Raw genomic sequence first — 16,669 nt, forward strand, 5'->3', positions numbered from 1 at the left:
GCGTGTGGAGGGGGCATTCCCAACTGAGAGAAGCATCCTCTGGGGCTCTGCCTCCAGCCTTCCATGGAGGAGTTAACCCTGCGTCTTAAGTCGCCAGTAATGACAGCTCCAACTTCTTTCACTGAGAGCGGGTTGAACATCTCTTATATAAGTTTAATCATATTTTGATTTTGATTTTTTTTTAAATCATGATGCTCAGACATATGTGGAATTCAAAATATGGCATTTTCTGAGAATGCAATTATACCTAAGAAACTGGTTTATGTTTCATTAGATATATTTTAGTGGAAATGCCCAAGAAGTTACATTTTAATTCCAAACTGCCTAAACTGTATATTGGAAGAAAATAGTGTGACGTGAAGAATTCCAGGAAACTCAAGGGCTGATATTATTTTGCCTACCATAGAACTATTTTCCAGACTGGAAGTTTTGTTGTTAGAACATCCTTCAGTTGCAATATGCTAATACCACTTTACAAAGAAAAAATATAAAAGCTATATTTTGAAAACTGAGTGATTTCAGACAAAAACTACAACCTTTTCTATCTTTCCTGCCTTTTGCTTTCATGTGGATACATGAAGCATTTGGTTGGAAACTAGCTGTATAGAGCACACAACTAAAAAGTCTCATCTATTTTCACCAGAATAATGTACCAGTTTTTTGTAGCAATTTATGTTTCTCTTGGAAGCAGAAATGCTTTGTACCAGAGCACCTCCAGACTGCACTGAGAAGCCGTTCCGTAACCAGCCCTGTTTTCCATTTTTATATAATTTATAAAGAAAGATTAAAGTCATGTTGACTATTTTACAGCCACTGGAGCTAACTAACCCTTTATTGTGTCTGTCTTCCCAGGAAAGAATTCAGTAAAACAGAGGGCTCTGGTTTCCTTTTGATGTCTGGTTATACCATTCATTCTGTTAAATAATAATTTTGAAAAATATGCCCTTGGTTTCATTTGTCAGGGGCCATAAATTATTCTCAGGAAGAATATAATGAACTACATAGTTTCTTCGATCTATTAAAAAGGTATTACCAGTAAAAAAAAAAAAAAAAACTATTTGAGAGAAATAATATTGTAATTCCCCACATTAAATGAGCCAGCTGTCGTGATATTTATATGTATGCTTTTGAAACATTTGCTGCTTTTAATATTCAGTGGCCTGAGAACTAGATAGCCAGGTACTCTAAAGCCCAGTAATTCTGCTTGCTTCTATTATACTTCAAAAGAAAGTCTTGAGGGCTTTATTCATGAATGCTGATGCATATATTTTCTGGCATTTACTTTTTCTTTTACTTTTATTTTCTGGTTGTCAGGCTTGTTAAGGAATTTCAGGCTGTTGGGAAAGCCAAATTAGGTATTTTTGGTTAAACCATAGGTTTTCTCTTTAGGAGATGATTATACTTTGGGTGAAGTAGGGGTGGGAATAAAATGAAAACACATGAATTAATTAGAGAGGACATATTTGGAAATATGTTGAATAAACTAAATTCAATGTAAGCGTATGCAGACATTGCTTTATATGCAAAATATTTAGAGAAATATTTAAGTATAATTAATTTTGTTTATTTGTTTAACAAATATCTTCATTCATTAATGAAAGCTGAACAAAGAAAAAAATCTCATTCAAAACATGATACCCGAATTATGCATTACATTTATTAAAGTCACCAGATATGTGACTAGAGTGTATTCCTGGAAATTAGTGAAGATTATATAGAAAAAGTGGCATGAATTTAGAAATAGAGAAATAAAATGGAGAAAATGCATAGAACATGAGGATGTTTTTGACTGCCCTAGGCTGTGCTATAAGATTCCTGCCAAGTTTATCTGAAAAAGAGGCTGTATGCATATCTTGGTAACACAAAAAGACTTCCTAGGAAGTTATGGTTTGAGATACCCTTTAAAGATTTATATGTAACATTTTTGCCCTTTGTAAGAGTCCAAGTAATTCCTTGAGGCTATCTCAATTTTTATAACATTTTTCTGTGCCCAGCATATCTGAGATAGTATGCTCAACTAGAGAGATGATATTTCTTATGAGCAAAAATCACAGGAAAATCATAGAAAGAATGGTAATTTTTCATTTTCTTAACAGTGCTAAAAGTATTACAAATATAGGCTCTAGCTTTGTTAACATAACATAGATTTTATTAAAACCATACACACATACATACACACATGCTGCAATACACTGTAGATTTTGTATATAAATTTAGAGCCCTGAAAATGATGAAACATGTAGATTCTCATTGGAGATTGAAGAGTTCTGGACATAAGAATATAGTGATAAAGACTTAGATTTTTATGTCTGGAGCATTCTATGAAGGGTGGTCTATATACAGAAGAGGCATCCTTCAAGAAATATAATTAGTCTATTTACCCAGAAGATTTGTTGACAAGGAGATTAGACAAGGCCACCTTCTTTAACCAATAAAGAGAGTGAAAAGATCTAAGGAAGGTTAACATCATCAGATTCTCAAGTAGTTTATACAAATCTTCATACACAATATCAAACACTTAATAAAAATAGCCCAAAAAAGAGAAAAATAAAACTGGCCAAAATGCAAGAGAAATCAGAGACGATGGAAACAAAATTTGAAATATCAAGAAAATGGAGCTACTGAATAAGGATATGTAAGTAAGTAGAGTAACTATGGTCAAGGAATTTAACACAGAGAACTTTTACTAGCATTTTTGAAGCTAGCATTTTTGAAGCTATAAACAAGAGCATAAAGAAAAAAATTAAAGTTAAAGATACTATAACTGAGAATAAACTTGTCTCTGTGGACAACTTTAACAACACATTAGATATGGATTAAGGTATAATTTATAAACTGATATCTTCTCTAACAGAAAACATTCAAATTGAATCAAAGAGAAGGAAGGAGTAAAAATAGAGAAAAGAACATGAGATGTATGAGTAATTATGAAGGTCTAATAAACATGTGATTTGTGCTCCAGAAGACAAGGGGGAAAAAAGGGGCAAGAGGAAGAAAAAGAAGTTTCCAAAAGTAATAAAAAAAATATTGAACTACAGATTCAAAATATATTCAAACTGAATAAAATTTAAAATATAGGTTCATAAAAGGAAAATTGGTGAAAACCAAAAAAAATTTTAAAAGATAGAGAAGAAAGACATAAAACTTTAAAGGAGCGATAATAGACAGCTGATTTCTCAACTGCAATAATGGAAGCCGTGAGAAAACAGAATGCTATCTTTAACAGGCTGGGAGGAAATTCTTAATAACTTAGGATGTATATAAAGAAAATGTCCCTTAAAAATACAGATAGACATGGGCCACAGTGATTTAGCAGGCAGACTTCTCACCTGTCATGCCGGAGACCCAGGTTCTATTCCTGGTGCCTGCCCATGCAAAATAAATAAATAAATAAATAAATAAATAAATAAATAAATAAATGTAAATTAACGATATTTTTAGACAAATAAATACTGAAAGGACTTGGCACCAACAGAACCACACTAAAGGAAGTGGTAGAGTTACTTCTTCAATTATACGGAAATGATCCCAGAGAAATTCAGAAGGGAAAGAAGAAAAATAGAAATATTAAAGATGTGGCACATGTAAATAAATAATTATTATATAATATATAATATTCTTGTAGTATATAAAATATTATAGAACAAAATCACATGCCAAAAAAGCACAAAATGCAGGAAATAAGGGAAAAAACAGAAAAGATGATACAAATAGGAAGTAAACATTAAGACTATGAATTTTATTCAAATATATAAAAAAATTACATTCAATATAAAATATTAAATACTCTTTAAGTACTTAACATTGTCAGAAATGGTAACAATGGTATCAATTTGCTGACTGAAAGAAATACACTGACAATATGAAGATACAGAAAAAAATTTATAGGATTTAAAGAAAAAAAGGTCAAGTATGGAAGGAACATCACCCATGCTACCTTGTCATGGTTAGGTTCATGTGTCAACTTGGCCAAGTGGTGGTACCTGTTTGGTTGGGCAAGTGCTGGCCTGTCTGTTGCAATGAGGACATTTTATAGAATTAAATCATGATCATGTCAGCTACATCTACAGCTGATTACATTTGTAATTCCGCCTTGAGGAGTTGGCCACCCAACCTCCTCCTGAAGGGATTAGCCCTAGAGTGATTAATCCTATTTCACCAGATGAAACTGCAAATGAAGGCCCTGAAGCAAATTGCTTGGAAGATATTTCCAATTCTTTTCATGACCAACCCCCACCACCCCTCATTTCTTCCAAACTTATAACTAGACTAAAGTCCCAACAGGCCCCTAAAGGCGAGGTGCAAAGTATCACACATGAGGAGGTACGTTATACTCCAAAAGAACTATGTGAGTTTTCCAATTTATATAGACAGAAATCAGGGGAATATGTGTGACAATGGATTTTAAGGGTGTGGGATGATGGTGAGAGGAAAATAAGGCTGGATCAGGCTGAATTTATTGATATGGGCCCACTCAGAAGAGATTCTGCATTCAATGTTATAGCTTGAGGGGTTAGAAAAGGTATTTATAGTTTGTTTGGATGGTTGGTTGAAACACGGATCAAAAGGTGGCCAACATTACCTGAGGTTGAAATGCCAGAACTACCCTGGTATAATGTAGATGAGGGGATCCAGAGGCTTAGAGAGGTTGGAATGTTAGAGTGGATTTTTCATGCAAAGCCTGCTCTTATACCCCATGAATGTCCAGAGGATGCACCTTTTACCAGAACAGTGAGAAATAAATTTGTGAGACTAGCACCATCATCCCTGAAGAGCTCTGTGGTTGCACTTCTCTCTAGGTCAGATATTACTGTAGGAACTGCTGTCACAGAGCTGAAATTCTTAAACACAATGGGGATGACAGGATCCTGAGTTAGCAGAAGTCAGGTGGCAGCACCAATCACCAAAGACAGGGTAGAAGTGGCTATTATAATAGACAGCAAACTCAAAGCAGGTATCAAAATCATATGACTCGCAGAGATTTTGGCATTGGCTAGCAAATCATGGGGTACCTAGAAATACAATAGAAGGGTAGTCTACTAAATTCTTGTTTGAGCTGTATAAACAAAAGAGTTCTAGTTCAAGTGAACAGAAGTCTAGCCTGAATTACAAAAACAGAGTCACGGCCCCTTAATCAACTTCCAGACTTGAGACAGTTTACAGACCCAGAGCCCCTTGAATGAAGGGGAGGCCAGGTCCCTTTGGGGGAGAACCCTGTTACACTGCCACAAATTTATACTGTCAATTTTCCTCCAAGCCTTCCCCAAGGAGACTGACAGACTTTTACCAGGGTAACTGTGCACTGGGGAAAAGGAAATGATCATATATTTGGGGGATTATTAGACACTGGTTCAGAAGTGACATTAATTCCAGGGGACCCAAAACATCACTCTGGACCACCAGTCAGAGTGGAGGTTTATGGAGGGCAGATAATCAATGGAGTTTAACTCAGGCCCATCTCACAGTGGGTCCAGTGGGCCCCCGGACTCATTCTGTAGTTATTTCCCCAGTTCCGGAATGTATAATTGGCATAGACATACTGAGAAACTGGCACTATCCCCACATTGGCTCTCTAACTCATGTAGTGAGGGCTATTATGGTGGGAAAGGCCAAGTGGAAGCCACTAGAACTGCCCCCACCAAGCAAAATAGTAAATCAGAAGCAATACTGGATTCCTGGAGGGATTGCACAGATTACTGCCACTATTAAGGACTAGAAGGATGCAGGGGCGGTGATTCTCAACACATCCCCATTCAAATCTCTTATTTGGCTTGGGCAGAAAACAGATGGGTCTTGGAGAATGGCAGTAGATTATTGTAAGTACAACCAGGTGGTAATTCCAATTGCAGCTGCTGTTCCAAACGTGGTATCATTGCTTGAGCAAATCAGTACATTTCCTGGTACCTGGTATGTAGCTATTGATCTGGGAAATGCTTTTTTCTCAAAAGCTATTAGTAAGGACCACCAGAAACAGTTTGCTTTCAGTTGGCAAGGTCAGCAGTACACTTTCACTGTCCTACCTCAGGGGTTTATCAACTCTCCAGCCCTATGTCATAATCTTGTCCACAGGGACCTTGATCGTTTCTCCCTACCACAAGACATCACATGGTTCATTATATCGAGGATGTCATGTTTATTGGACCTAGTGAGCAAGAAGTAGCAACTACTCTAGATTTACTGGTAAGGCATTTGCATGTCAGAGGATGGGAGATAAATCCAACAAAAATACAGAGACCTTCCACCTCAGTAAAATTTCTACGTGTCCAGTGGTGTGGAGCATGTCAAGATATCCCTTCTAAGGTGAAGGATAAGTTGCTGCATCTGGCCCCTCCTATAACCAAAAAGAGGCACGATGCCTAGTTGGTCTTTTTGATTTTGGCGACAACATATTCCTTATTTGGGTGTGCTACTCCGGTCCATTTATTGAGTGACCAGAAAAGCTGCTAATTTTGAGTGGGGACCTGAATAAGAGGAGGCTCTGTGATGGGTCCAGGCTGCTGTACAAGCTGCTCTGCCACTTGGATCATATGATCCAACAGATCCAATGGTGCTGGAAGTGTCAGTGGCAAATACAGAAGCTGTCTGGAGCCTTTGGCAGGACCCTATAGGATTTGGGAGCAAAGACTTACCATCTGCTGCAGATAATTACTCTCCTTTTGAGAAGCAGCTTTTAGCCTGCTACTGGGCCTTAGTAGAGACTGAATGCTTAACCATGGGCCACCAAGTTACTATGAGACCTGAGTTGCCTATCATGAGCTGGGTGTTGTCTGATCCACCAATCCATAAAGTTGGTGATGCGCAGCAGCACTCTATTGTAAAATGGAAATGGTATATATAAGATAGGGCAAGAGCATGTCCTAAAGACACAAGTAAGTTATAAGAGGAAGTGGCCCAGATGCCCATGGTCTCCACTCCTGCCACATTACCTTCTCTTTCCCAGACCAGAGCTATGGCTTCTTGGGGAGTTCCTTACAGTGAATTGACTGAGGAAGAGAAAACTCGGACCTCGTTTACAGATGGTTCAGCATGATATGCAGGTACCACGCTAAAGTGGAAAGCTGTAGCACTACAATCCCTTTCTGGGGTGTCCTTGAAGGACAGTGGTAAGGGGAAATCCTCCCAGTGGGCAGAACTCTGAGCAGTGCACCTGGTTGTTCATTTTGCTAAGAAGGAAAACTGGCCAGAGGAGCATTTGTATACTGACTCATGGGCTGTTGCTAATGGTTTGGCTGGATGGTCAGGGACTTGGAAAGACCATAATTGGAAAATTGGTGACAAAGAGGTCTGGGGAAGAAGTATGTGGATAGACCTTTCTGAGTGGGCTTAAAACATGAAAATATTTGTGTCCCATGTGAATGCCCACCAGATGGTGACTTCAGCAGAGGAAGGTTTTAATAATCAAGTGGATTGGATGATCTGTTCTGTGGATACCAGTCAGCCTCTTTCCCCAGCAACTCCTGTCATTGCCCAATGGGCTCATGAACAAATTGGTCATGGTTGTAAGGATGGAGGTTGTGCATGGGATCAGCAACATGGACTTCTACTCACCAAGGCTTACTTGGCTACTGCCGCTGCTCAGTACCCAATCTGCCAGCAGCAGAAACCCACACTCAGCCCCCGATATGGCACCATTCCCCACGGTGACTAGTCAGCTACATGGTGGCAGGTTGATTACACTGGACAACTCCCTTCATGGAAGGGGCAGCGATTTGTTCCAACTGGAATAGACACATACTCTGGATATGGGTTTACTTTCCCTGCATGCAATGCTTCTGCCAAAACTACCATTTGTGGGTTTACAGAATGCCTTATCCATCATCATGGTATTCCACATAGCATTGTTTCTGATCAAGGAACACACTTCACAGCAAATGAAGTGCAGGAATGGACACCTGCTCATGGAATTCTCTGCTCTTACCATGTTTCCCATCATTCAGAAGCAGCTGGATTGATAGAATGGTGGAATGGCCTTTTGAAAACTCAGCTACGGTGCTGAGTAGGTGGCCATACCTTGAAAGGCTGGGGTAATGTTCTCCAGGAAGCTGTGTATGCTCTGAATCATCATCCGTTGTTTGGTGCTGTTTCTCCCATAACCAGGATCCGTGGGTCCAGGAACCAAGGGGTGGAAATGCGAGTGGTACCACTCACTATTACCCCTAGTGATCCACTAGGAAAATTTTTGCTTCTTGTCCCTGCGACCCTGAGCTCTGCTGCTCTACAGATTTTAGTTCCAAAATGGGGAGTGCTTCCTCCGGGAGAAACAACAATGATTTCATTGAACTGGAAGTTAAGATTGCCTCCTGGTCACTTTGGGCTACTTATGCCACTGGGTCAACAAGCCAAGAAGGGGATTATATTATTGTCTGGGATGATTGATCTTGACTATCAAGGGGAAATGGACTGCAATGGAGGTAAAGAAGAGTTTTCTTGGAATATAGAGATCCCCTAGGACGTCTTTTAGTACTACCATGCCCTGTGATTAAAATCAATGGAAAACTGCAACAACCCAATCCAGGCAGGGCTACCAATGGCTCTGAAACTTCAGGAATGAAGGTTTGGGTCACCCCACCAGGCAAAGAACCACAGCCAGCTGAAGTGCTTGCTGAGGGTAAAGGGGACATGAAATGGGTAGTGGAAGAAGGTAGTGGTAAATATGATCTTCGACTACGTGATCAGTTACAGAAATGAGGACTGTAATGCTGTTTTGTTCATGTTATACTATTTAAGTTGTAAGATATCAAGTTTAAGAATGAATATACCCAAGGATTTGCACCTTATTCTGGAGAGATTTAATGTTTATCCAGTTATATGCAGGACAGTTGAGTATTGTTAGGTGACATAAAAAATGTGTGTTTTATTGCTTTTTATTTAGAAATTAGGTATGGTTTCAGGTCAAATGTATAGCTGCCAAGTTGACAAAAGGTGGACTGTCATGGTCAGGTTCATGTGTCAACTTTGCCAAATTGTGGTACCTGTTTGTCTGGTTGGGCAAGTACTGGCCTGTCTGTTGTGATGAGGGCATTTCATAGAATTAAATCATGATCATGTCAGCTGCATTCACAGCTGATTACATTTGTAATCAATCAAAGGAGAGTGTCTTCTGCAATGAGTAATGCTTAATCTGATCACTGGAAGCCTTTTAAGGAGGATTCAGAAGAGACAGGCTCTTCCTGTTTCGGCTGGTGAGCCTCTCCTGTGGAGTTTGTCCAGCCCCTGCATTGGAATCTTTGGCGCAGAGCCTGCCCTGCGGATTTTGGACTCTGTGTTCCCACGGTCATGTGAGACACTTTTATAACTTTTATATTTGTGAGTGTTCCCTGTTGATTCTGTTTCTGTAGAGAACCCTAACCAATACACTGCCCAAAGAATGTGAGTAGAGTTACCCTAATTAAATTTAAATGGAGTAAAATTTCCAAAAATTACTCAGTTCATCAACTCTGGATGAAAGGAAAACAAAATAAGGCCCAACAATATATACCTTAAAGGAGAAATTCCCATAAATAAAAGTACACAAATGTTGATATAAGATGGTGGGAAAAGATATATCATGAAAACTATAGTCTAAAGCAAGCTTCTCTAGCCATTCTAATATCATATCAAGTAGACATTATAGCAAGATACAAAACCAGAGGGCATTTCAAAATGATAAAATGTTCATAAACAGGAGCATATAATATTTATAGTAAGAGATTATATTAAGAGATTTTAACATGCCTCACCACAATCAACATACACTTACAATGCTTGGGAAGCAAACAGCAGTCATAAGTCAGTATCAGATCCCACTGGGCAAGTGCAGTAAATATCCTCTGCCTTGGAGTTGAGGTAAGCCTCTTAATTAGCCAATCCAATTGCCCTTGGCTTTGCTTTCTTAGGGCAGCTACTTCAATCTTGTATGTTAGTTGTGTTGAGGCAGGTGCAATCCATGCATGTCCCAGACATATTTGAGTTGAACTTGTATGCTCTAAGTGAGAAGACAATGCTTACTTCTCTTAAGGAGCAGAGTGAGTATAACCCAAATAATTGTGTATGATGAGAAGAAGGATTTGTGGATGCGGAATAGTTAAAAGAATGAATTATGTCACAATTATCCTGCAGCATTTGGTTCTACCCTCTTCTTTCTCACTTTCCACAATTTTAGAAACTACTAAAACTAATCTTCACAAGGTACCTGAAATGGGGGAATGCCTTACAGTGACCAACGATCCCAGTTTGCCCGGATAGTACCAGTTTTACCACTAAAACTCTCATATCCAGGAATCCTCTATAACCCAGTAAAGCCTGAAAAGTCATATTATGACTATGATGGGGATTTGATACCTTTGTCTTCATAGGCTCTTTCCTTCATAACAAAACATTACAAATTATATTTTATAATGATGCTCATATAAAAATAAATACTATCCAGGGTGAAATCATTATTATATATGTATTATTGTTAAATTCATTTTTTATGATTTTGAAATAAATTAAGATTAAAACATGTATTATGGGCCCTAGATAGTATCTACCCTGTTTAATTGATAAGTGAGCTCTGAAAATCATGATGATTGGCCAACCTTGAGCAGCCACAATAGCATTTGGTTAATGAGATTTAAGAAGATATCTCTCAGGTATATCTGAAAAAGTCTATGTATTCCTGACACAGACACTTCTCTCCTACTTCCGCTAGTCCGACTTTCTGCTGGATTTTAGACATGATAGAGGGAGCAGCAGTATCCAACCAATACACAGAAGAAAGGACAACAGAAATGCAGATGCCCTGGACCTACCATTCTTTAACTGCCTAAACATTTCCAGTAATCTCCTGCCTTCAGACTTATGAAGTATCCAGCCCAAAAGGTCTTGTTTAGTGAGAAAAAAAATCGTATGTATTAAAGTCATTAGATTCATGCTTTTATGGCCACCACAACCCTTAATTGATTCATTCATTTACACATATGTAAGAAAATGCAAGCATGTGTCAAACAAACACAGTGGCACCAGTGAAGGAAGTTACATTGTTATGAAAGATTGTGAAATACTAAATCATATATGTTAACATGTGGCAGAGATAGGTCCCTATATAGTATAAAATTACTTATAATATTATTTATCATTCAAATAGCCACCCTTTCTTCAACCTATAAAAAAGACTTCAAAAGTTTGGAATCTGTGTATAACTGAAATCCAAGACGACTGAACCATGATTAAATGGAAAAAAAGAGAAAGCATTTAAAGAGGAAAGCAAGATAAAGAAAGAAAATGAGAAACCCATGGGGATGAGAAAGCAGAGGGAGGGAAAATGATAAACAACTTGAATGGTAATGAAAATCAAAGACCTAGCTCTTTGAGAAGGGACAAGATCAATTGCCCTATTGATTACTTATTTCCTGAAGTACCTTAGAGTCTTCAATATTTCTATTACTGTAAAACAGGCCTTGATGTCAGTAATTAGATTTCTTTGTTGTCTTCTGTAGTATAGATCCAACCAATTATTAATAATTATGTAATGTGTGCCTCTTATATAATTTAGCACTGGAGTTTTAAGAGTCATGGGAACAAGGACCATTTCATTTTTATTTTCTTTCATCTTTCACTAGATGCAAACTATAGATTTACTGAGGAATTAAGTAACAGAGGGATGTTCTTCAAGAGACTCAAGATTTAAAAGATCACCTTAGACCAGTGATTCCCAGCTGAGCAATTTCATCCCCTCGTGAACATTAAGCAATATTGGGAGATATTTTTGATTGTCCTAATTTTGGGCTTACTGACCTCTAATGGGTAGAAACCAGGTATATTGCTAACATCTTGCAATACATAGGACAGCCCTCCACAACAGAGAATTACCTGGCCCAAAAGATCAGTAGTGAAAATTTGCCTGAAACTTACAGGAAAGGTAAAAAATAAAATTATTATACACAGACTTAATTTATGTTAAATAGAGACTTAAAAAAGGTGTGTTACTGGTGTTTTAGTAATTATCAGGTCAGAAAAAAATTACAGTGGTCCAGAGAGATATAATAAAAAGAGATGAAGATATTTCAGGGCAAGGTTTGGAATGACTTCCCCAGTGGGAGCTAAGACCTAGAAAACTACGGAGAAGCATTATCTCCAAGCTGCTAATTCAAAGTTCTAACAGAAAGTATTTCAAGAACCACATTTTGCAGGCTGGGGAATCTACATCAAACGCTGACATCAAATCCAGAATTACGTGAGGGAGAAAATTGGGAAGATGAGTATAAGTGATTCAAAAAATAATTTAGGGAGTTTTAAGGTGACTCAATGTGTTATTGAAAGCTGAGTTTCAGGTGTTGACTGTGCTCTCAGGAAACGTGCTCCCCAAACATCTGAGGTCGTGAAAACCAAGGGATACATGAAGAGAATTTAAGGATCCGTGAACTTGAATGGAAAATTTTTACATTTCTATATTCACTAAGCTCTAAGTGAAGTATAGTATTGTTTCCAAATATTATTATAGGCCACAAATAACATTCATTCTAGCAATCTCATGACTTGTTACCTAGAGCTCACAGATATTTTGTATCACATTACAATTGTTAATACTTTGAACTGTTGCCTATATTTACCATCCTTTAAAATTATGGCAGCTTTCAGACCCAAAGCTAAATATTGATGTATAATAGGTTAATAAACATATATTACTATATCACAATTTTTAATATTGTGATAACACTTAGTCAATAAGATTGGTTTCTGATTGCAACCTTATGTTTTTGTGGGGTTTTTTGTATTTTTATTTTAAAATATTATTCTGAGAAGAGATCTATATGCTTGACTACACCAAACTGCCACACGGGTCCTTGCACAAAAAAGGTTCAGAAATCTCCTATGAAATTACTCACTAAAGATGGAAAAGGCAAGCAGTATCTGATTGCGTAATTGATGCATCTGCCAGACCCAGAAATGACAGATTTCAGATCTCCTTTTATAGATTATCTTTCTAGGCAAAATTGGGAGAAATATGTGAGAATGGCAGATGTATAGTCCTGTAAAAGGGAGAAATTAATGATAGATTCATGCTCAAGGTTCTAAATGATGAACAGATATATAGATCAGAGAATCTCCAAAGAAATATGCAAGGACAATCATCAAGGTATAGAGACTGATTTAATGCAGTAGATAGGAATTTAGGGACCTCAGAAGAGTAGGCATGACGTGCTGAAACCATAGCTTCATTTCAAAAACAAATGTGCACAAATTGTAAATGCATACATTTTGTCAGCCAAATGACCTAATACCAAGAACAGACATTCCACTCAGGAGAAAATAAAGGTTGTGGAACTGGTTTTAAATTAAGTAAGAGAAAACCAGATCAAGAAAGCTAGACAAATAAGACTCTGAAAAATGGAAAGTTCCAAGTCCTGAGCTGGTAAGAAGCTCTCGAAATCTGCCAAGCGCAAGGTAGGCTCTGTACAACAGAGGGTGGGTGAAATGAGGGTGCATAGGGTTTAATTATTGATGCTTGGTTTCAGTTTAGCATGGTTATACGAACCCTCCCTGACAAAGAGAGTTTGGAAGACTGAATTTACAGGGAACACACACACATGCACAAACAGTTCCTAGAGCAAAGCCTTGGTTGATGGCATTTGCAGGAAACTTTAAATCCGACAGATGTAACCTAACCAGATCAACTAAGTGTTATCATAGATTTGGCTATTTGAATAACAAGGCTGATAATTGATGGTGGTCAAGAAAACAGTCATTGCTTATGGGAACATGTCAATTAAGGATCTTTAAAAGTCAGAATATATTAAAGATTGTGTTAGTTAGATTCAGTTGTCAACTTGGCCAGGCGAGCATACCTAGTCTTGTTGCTGCCGACATAAGCCAATGGTACATGAATCCTCATCTGTTGCTAATTACATCTGCAATCGGCTAGGAGGCGTGTCTGCTGCAATGAGTGATGTTTGACTTAATTGGCTGGTTCTTAAATGAGAGAGCGCAATGTAGCACAGCCAAGCAGCTCGGCATTCCTCATCTCAGCACTCGCAGCTCAGCCCAGGCCTTTGGAGATGCAGAAAGAAGTCACCCCGGGGAAAGTTGTCAGAACCCAGGGGCCTGGAGAGAAGACCAGCAGAGACCATCCTGTGCCTTCCAAGTAAGAAAGAACCTCAGTGGAAAGTTGGCTGCCTTTCCTCTGAAGAACCAACAAAATAAATCCCCTTTTATTAAAAGCCAGTCCATCTCTGGTGTGTTGCATTCCGGCAGCTAGCAAACTAGAGCAAAGATATAAATATAAAACTACAGATTCTCGGTTCAGGATACTTTAAACTGTGGAGGAGCTCTCAGAGTAGGAGGTCTTCCACCAAAACATAAACAACGTCTTATTCCTTCAGAAGCAGTAAAACATGTGGACAGGCCCACAGCAAACTTGACAGCAAGAATACTAGCCTATCCTGTCGGTGGGATATATAAGCTAAATGGGACTTCTAATAGAGACTAAATAAAATTTCAGCCCCATTGCCTCTATGTTAACCACAAACCCAGAGATAACAACAAAGGTAACTTCAGCAAAGTTCTTGAATATATTTTGTCATATTTACTGCAGCAGACCTGTCAGTACCCAATAGCATCCTCTTAAGAAAGACAGATAGTGGACACACCTGCTCTGCCCTAACATCTTGAAGACTCAGCAGAAAGATCCTGAGGATTAGTACATGTAGGTTATACTGAATTATGGAGTAATAAAGTATGGTTAATGTCCATAACACAGGAGGAAAATACAGAATTTAGCTAGATAAAACTTCTGGCATTAAAAAAAGAACGTAAATGGGAAACAAAGGCAAATCTGGTTCAAATCTCAGTTTCAGGGTGGAATTCAGAAGAATAGCAGAAGACAACAGAGCTGAGAAATTGGGCTACCACCCATGCAAATAGGCATATGGAGTCTATGATAACACAGAAAATTGAAGTGTTTTGCCAATTTGTACGATGATACTCCAAGGTAATCCAGCCTTAAGTGTAGCTTATTTGAGACAATCACTCGCAGTGTGTGAGGGCCATTAGTTGTCACCGAAAATATTAGGAGAGGCAGGAGGTGGTGGAGGAGGAGGCTCGGGGAGAGCGAGCAGCGAGCTAGAGCACAGAGCAGGAGTGCAGAAGCCGAGCCGCCCACCTGCCAGCCACATGGCCTCCTCTGTCTCCCCTCCTTAGGCAGGAGCCCCAGCTCCTCCTTCTTAGTCAGATCCAGAACACTGGGGGCAGGGGGGGAGAGCGAGGGGCAGGGCAGAGTGAGGGATGGGGGGAAGCAAGGCCAAAAGGAGGTGGCGGGACCCAGTGAGTGCCAGCGCAGGTGTCTTGAGGAGAAGCCACCTGCCCGCCCCCTTCACCTTCCCTTCTGTCCCCCTCTCCGCACCCCACCCCCAGTCCCACCCCCCCACTTCACCCCTGACCGCCCAGCAGCACCAAGTCCCCACTGGTGACCAAAGTCAATAAAAGGGTGGTCAACCCCAACCAGGACAAGACCGAAGAGATCTCAGAAAGAGAACAGCAAGGAAGCAATTGAACATATTGCTGAAGTACAAAATGAATTAGACTTAATGCTGAAGCTGGTGAGGAGATTTTGAAAGTAGAATAGAAATATAATAAACTCCACCAACCATTCTTTCGGAAGAACTCAGAATTCATGGCCAAAATCCCAGATTTTGGGGTAACAACATTTGTCAACTATTCACACGAGTCTGCACTGCTTGGAAAGGAGGTGAAAAGAGACCCTGCACTATTTGAGCAGAGTTAAAGTGACAGAGTTTGAAGATAGAAAGTCAGGTTACAGGACAGATTTTTATTTTGATGGAAATCCTTACTTGGGAAATAAAGTTCTCTCCAAAGAATTTCATCTGAATGAGGGTGGTGATCCATCCTCAAGGTCGACTGAAATCATACAGAAATCTGGAAAGGTCTTGATGAAACATTCAAGGCAGACACAAAATAAAACCCACGGGAAGAACCAGAGAGCTTGTTTACCTGGTTTACTGACCATTCTGATGCAGAGGCGGATGAGTTAGGAGAGGTCCTCAAAGGTGACATTTGCCCAAATCCATTACATTGCCATTTTGTTCCTGATATGGATGATGAAGAAGGGGAAAGAGAAGATGATGATGATGATGGTAAAGAAGAAGAAGGATTCAAAGATATTCAAAGACCTTCAAAGAGCTGCAGTGGCTCAGCAGGCAGGGTTCTCACCTACCATGCTGCAGACCCGGGTTCAATTCCCGACGCCTGTCCATGCAAGTTAAGGGGAAAAAAAAAGATATTGGTGAAAACAGGGGAATAAGGATGGTGATGAGGAGGAGGATGAAGGAGAAAATGACTAATGGAACACTGATGGATTCCACCTTTCCCTTTTAGTTTCCTCCAGACCCTGGGAGCAAGTTGCAGGGTTTTGTTTTCCTCTTGTAATCAGGTCACCCTGTTTTTGAGGTCTCTTTTCTCTCTTTTAAGCCACGGTTTGCAACTTATTTGGGGAGAAATACCTTTCACAGAATACAGTGGAAAAAGAATCTCTACCCGCTTCTGTTCCAAATTCAGTTTTAATCCCTTCCTGTTCAACAAAAAAACTTTATGGAATCAACACACCACTCTGCTCTGTGGGGAAAAATAAAACAAAACAAAATAACAACAAAAATCTTCTGCTCCCTTTGCTCTCCTTGAAGCTGGAGGGAGC

The 16,669-nt window shown here is 39.1% G+C and overlaps 1 pseudogene; it reads left to right on the forward strand.

The window, feature by feature from the left end:
- Positions 1–63: 63 nt before the first annotated feature.
- Positions 64–16,279, forward strand: LOC143656991 (protein SET-like; annotated as a pseudogene).
- Positions 16,280–16,669: the final 390 nt, after the last annotated feature.

Source organism: Tamandua tetradactyla, chromosome 2, assembly GCF_023851605.1.
Source record: "Tamandua tetradactyla isolate mTamTet1 chromosome 2, mTamTet1.pri, whole genome shotgun sequence".
NCBI lineage: Eukaryota > Metazoa > Chordata > Mammalia > Pilosa > Myrmecophagidae > Tamandua > Tamandua tetradactyla.